This window comes from Melanostigma gelatinosum (assembly GCF_949748355.1).
Source record: "Melanostigma gelatinosum genome assembly, chromosome: 3".
NCBI lineage: Eukaryota > Metazoa > Chordata > Actinopteri > Perciformes > Zoarcidae > Melanostigma > Melanostigma gelatinosum.
Window position 1 is genome coordinate 11,435,510 of NC_136636.1, and position 6,017 is coordinate 11,441,526.

Below are 6,017 nucleotides of genomic sequence, written 5' to 3' on the forward strand. Positions count from 1 at the left end.
TGATTGTGCTTCCTCCAGGCTACGAACTAGTTGGGCTGAACTATACTGTCATATAATTACCCCCTTAACCCGAACCAGGCACAGCACTAACACAGGGCAGCTTTCATCAAGAATTACGAGCTCAGGAACCATATGTTTTGTCATTAATAATAGAGAAGAGAACAATGTCACATTTCTATTTACTCACTCAAAATCACTTAGATTGTAGCATTTCTGTGGTGCTCAGTTATAGTCACAATATACAGTGTTGTTTCGAATGCCTCGACCTAAACTGTAACCACCGAGGGAGGCGCTAACACCAGCCGCTGGCATAAATAATGCGGTTGTTAATGGCCACAACCACTTGGGGGGGCGTTCTTTCATGTGTGTGTGTGTGTGTGTGTGTGTGTGTGTGTGTGTGTGTGTGTGTGTGTGGTGTGTGTGTGTGTGTGTGTGTGTGTGTGTGTGTGTGTGTGTGTGAGATGTGGCTAAAAGATACGGGATCATTTCATGGTCAGTTAAGCGTGCATGCTCGTTATCGCTGGAAGCTAGAATTTAAAAAAACTACAACTTCCTAGCTTTCTAAATTACATAAATGCACCATGACCCGAAACACACAATGTGTGCATTTAAAAGTGAAACGACTCAGTCAAACATACATATGATATTACCCAAACATTTCTTACAAGGCATGTGCCATTTTCGCCACAACCGTCAGATTGTTGCGACTCACTCGTTCTACCGTGAGGCCTACGCGCGTCCAGAATACATACAATGTCTGTGCACAGACGCGATGAGACTGGCCCGCCGAGATTTTGCGATGGCGCGTTGGACGCGATTTTGCGGCGCCGCAAAATCGCCAAGGCGCGAGTTGAAACTTTTCAACTTCTGCGAAATAATCGCGTGACGCTGTGGCGCGATAGCCTATCAGCGTTGAGTTGCTCCCCCTGTCATCACTGACTTCCTGCCGCTGTTGAATCAGGAAATAAATCCTGTAGCGACCGGTGGCTTGCTAGACACAGTGAATACAGCTCGATACAATCCACGGAGCTCCTCTGAACAATATTATGAACCAGACATGACGGCGTTTAGTTTCCCGGGATATCTGTGACTTCCACAACACGTAGAAATATAGGTTATTTTTTCCATGGTTAATGGCGGGCAGTTGAACGGATCCAGGTCTATAAACCACGCCCCCTCTCCGGCGATTTTGCGGAGTTTGGTGTGAACACGACCGGCGGCGCGTTGGACGCGTTTTTGCGGCGCGTCAAAAAATCAACGCGTTTGCTATCAACAAGACAAATATTCTATTCAGCTTGCTAGAAGAATCTGTGGATTCTCCACAGTCCATGTAATTACATAGCATGAAGCTCTACATTCATATATGAATATTGATAAATAACAACCAGCGATCTTCCAGCCAGGAGACCGCTGTTAGTTTCCCATATTAAACAAGAACTACAATGTTGATTTATTTGTAACGCAATGAATAAAAAAACACGTGATGTAGTTACGTCAATTCAATGGTTATTTGAACCCACACGACGATCTTTTCCTCAACCTAACTATAGTGTTGTGGTCTAAGCCCCTCCTTGTTTGACCCGCAGGTCTGTCGCCCTATGTGCTTCATCCAAAGTGCTCCCAGCGAGGCCGTTTTAAGCTGGGGAAAACGCTTTGGTGGACACGACACGGCCCATAAGAGGCTATGTCAGGGGGACCAAAAACTAAATATTGTTTAGGGCCACCAAAATCCCCGGCCCGGCCCTGATTTCCACTATACTAATGCCATTTTAATCTCTTACAGCAACATAATAACTGTAGGAGTTCATTGGTTACTTTTTGTCAAAGAATGCTGTTTTTTTATCTCAACTTTAACTTAACATAAATGTTTCTTGTTGAGGAACCAACACATAGTTTTGTCACAGTTTTCAGTGACTCACTGTGGGAATTTGTCTTCATTCACTCTGGTGCTCATGAGACTTTTTAATATTTCGCAAGACCACACATGGTCATGAGTCATGCTCATGATAGTGATTGTGCGTTCAACAGCAATTACAAAAAAACACATAAAAGCACATCCCCACCTTACATATTGTTATTTGCCATTGACATCAGATGGATATTTTCGGAAGTTTAAAAAATGGTAACTTTGATGTCAAAAGCAGAAGTACTGAAACTAAACTTTTACTGAAAACCTCATTGTTATAGGTTTGCGTATCAAAGGACCTGATATTCATGTTTTAAGACTCTTGGTACCACTGTTCACTCAGCAACAACATAATGTTTCGAAGTAAATAAAAACATATATACAGAAAACACTCCATGCTATGTAGTGTATGTTAATTTGCAACAGTATAAATTAGTATCGGTTAATGGGCAATAATGATCCTAATGAGCCTACTTGTCTAATTTGAACTCAAACTTTTTTTCTTACTTTTTGCAATATTTTTCTAACAAATGAAACCACAACTTATCTAACTTTGTTGAAGGTATTATTGAGAATAGTCTTGACTTATTGATATGACAAACAAGAGGAAAACAGCACATGACTGAGAGGCCTTGTATGCTCGTGCCATGTTGACACCTGGAGGTTGTGGCTGATGAGACTGTTTCACTGTGATTGATGTTCGGGGGGCGTGGCACAGACATGAGATCATTCACGGCAGCAAATCTTCTGCGGCGTTTTCTGAGACAGGCTTCCTTTTTGCAAACAACTGGATGGCCTCCTCCTCAATTTGTGTACAATCACTCATCTGAGACAGACAGGCTTTGACACCAACAAATAGTTGTATGATTCACGACCTGTGGGGGCTCAGCGGCTGTCTGAAATTACAATCCACCCTCATTTCAACAAATTCACATGATCACAATGTGTTTAATGTGTTAATGAGGGAAATTCTCATGTTTAATCTGATATCATCACATCACCTAGAAATTACGCTGTACAATTGTGGTGATATAAAAACAGAAGTGCCGCACAAATAAACCAAATACAAGCTCCAATAGACCCTGAAGAGTGTTGGTGTTACATTGTGGCTAAAGGTTCCACAGTAATTGGCAGTTCCATGTCGAGGTGAACGGGGACTCTTTGGACCGTCCAAGGTCTCGTGCACCAAGCAGACGAACATGGTAGTGTCCTTCCACATTCCTCAAATCAGCCGTCGACACACACACACACACACACACGGGCACATACACATACAAACTTTAAAGAAATAATTCGACATTGTGGAAAATTGTTTTCTTGCAGAGTTAAATGAGAAGGTGGCCACTCTCATGGCTGGCACAGTCAATATGAAATAGTTTGGCTTGGCTTTATCAAAAGGTAACAAAATCCCACCTACCAGCACCAAAGTGAGACGTTATGTCTCATTTTGTTTAAATTTGTCTAAATTACAATTCAGTGTTTCACAGGGGGGTTAGGCCAGGAAGTAACTGGTTCCGGTGCCGGTTGTCAGGTTTTGTTACCATTTGTCAGGACAAGGCTGTTTTTTCAACAAACAAAAAAAATGGTGGTCTCTATAGCTAATTTCCCTGTTCATACAACTGTATAAGGGCTGAGGTTTTCTCTTTTACACTCACCCGCTTCCATTATATTGAGGTTAAATTAAGGCATGATTAAGGGCGTGGTCGCTTTGAGTGACAGGTGGGAGCCGTACCAGGTCGCTAGCTGCTAGTTGTCTCCACTGCTGCATTATCCAGGCCAGCCTCAGCTCAACCGACCATCCACCTCTTTGCCAGTTATTGGGTTAACCGGACGTTAGGCTGTGTCGTCACTGCAAAGATGGCGAAGGACGGACCAACACACTCTGAAACCAATGGGTGACTTCACAGAGACTGCTTCCATGTTTTATACGGTCTATGAGAGTGGTATCGTTCTTTCCATTAAGTGAATATGTAAAAAAAGAGGGACAATATTATGTTAAAAAATTCAAACCCACTCTTTTAATACTCACCACACCAACATATTTAAGTTAATAGTTAGTTGCATATATTACGTAAGTAGAAAATAGCACTTCCTTTCATGCTGCTGCTTAGGTGCATTTTTTTTACAGCAACTGAGTCACAACTCTAGCTTAAAGGCCAATTTAAGTACCAATGCATAAGAAAAGTAATAAGTTCTGCTACATACAGTACCAAGGGCAACGTGTCCTCACAAAGGCAATCAAGTCGTGCTTCACTATAGTGACAGCAATTCTACCTTTCTCACAGCACGTAGAGCTGTTCTTTGTTTGGCTTAGGCCTCTGAGGCTTCCGAGGCTTTCCAGTCCACTGAGATCCAGCAGAGAAAGAGCAGGTTGCCTTCTCTAGCTCGCCAGCACGGGAGGACTGAGGTGAGAGCTGCTCCACTGCTCCAGGACTTCTGCCCAGACTGCATGAGATGCCACATCCAGAGCCTATACCCAGCATCAGATCAGCAGACAGGCAGGGTGGGAGGGACATGTAGAGATTGAGAAAGGGAGAGCGTCCCGGCAGAGGAAGGGAGAGAGAGTGTGTGTTTGTGTGTGTGAGTACAGTGTGTAGGTGAAACTGGAGCCACACGCACACATAGAGTATCTGCGTAGACCGTCTCCGAATATTTTTCTACACTTTTGACGTTGATTGTTCAGTGGTTTTCAGAGAGAGAGAGAGAGAGAGAGAGAGGGAGAGAGAGAGAGAGAGAGAGAGAGAGAGAGGGAGAGAGAGAGAGAGAGAGAGAGGTGGGGGGGAGAGAGGAGACTGAAAATGTGGTTCCAATCACTCACAAAGATGCTTTTGTTCTGTAGCTGGGGCCCTCTCTCTCTGTCTCTCTCTCTCTCTCTCTGTACCCCTCTCCCACTCCCTCTCCCTCTCCCTCTCTCTCTCTTTCTGTCTCTCTCTCTCTCTCTCTGTACCCCTCTCCCACTCCCTCTCCCTCTCTCGCTCTCTCTCTGTCTCTCTCTCTCTCTCTCTTTACCCCTCTCCCACTCCCTCTCCCTCTCTCTCTCTGTCTCTCTCTCTCTCTCTCTCTGTACCCCTCTCCCACTCCCTCTCCCTCTCTCTCTCTCTTTCTGGCTCTCTCTCGCTCTGTACCCCTGTCTCTCTCCCTCTCCCTATCTCTCTCTCTCTCTCTCCCTCTCTCTCTCTCTGCCACACCAAAAGTGACATCCTCCATGTTTGTCCCTTTCTCATCAGGCTCATGGCTCATCTGGGGGTTCTTGTGAAGCATACCTGAGAAAGAGAGACACTAACAACAAGAATCCAGCATTTCTGCAAGTCAAGTTGTTGCTCACACACTATACTATCCCATCAACTCAACATTATGTTATGTTCCTTTTTGGTTTGGGAAAGTATCGTAGAGCTGTCGTTGTCTGCCCTGTTTTTAAAATGTACGATTGTGTGTTCTTTTTTTATATAAGATATTAGTTTGATTCAAAGAATGTGATCTGATTGGTCATTGCTGAAGACAGAGGGATCTATTAACAGAGCTCAACGGAGATGACTTGATGTTTATGCAACCAATGTTATTAATCAATTAATTGGTAATTAATCGACTTAATCCACTGTTTCTAGCTCCTCAGATATGACGATGTTCTGCTTTTCTGTGTTATATATCATTGTAATATGACATGTAAGTGAATATGTTCGGATTTTTGGATTATTGATGGGCTCTGGGAAATTGTGATGGACATATCTCAAGACATTTTCTTGAATTTCAAGACCAAACAATTATCCCTAATATTCAGTTTCTACACATTTTATATTAAAAAGCTCAGTAGTTATTAATGCAGACATGCAGCAGTGGGGTCCAAGCAATGAGGAAGTAAAGTCAATCTAAAGAAAACACAAGGTTGTATTTGCACGTGCTTTGAATGTTATCAGTTAGATATATATTTCTTTCAATGGAGACACAAGAGAAATAAATAGTTTTAGCTCATTCGATTGAACAAGCAGATCCATGTGAGTGCATGCAGCAGCAGACACACATTATGTTGTGTTGTTTTGAGTGAGTCAATATGTTGTTTGGGGGGCAGCCCACTCCTTCAGCCACAAATACAGAGGGGAAGAAGGGCGAGGGA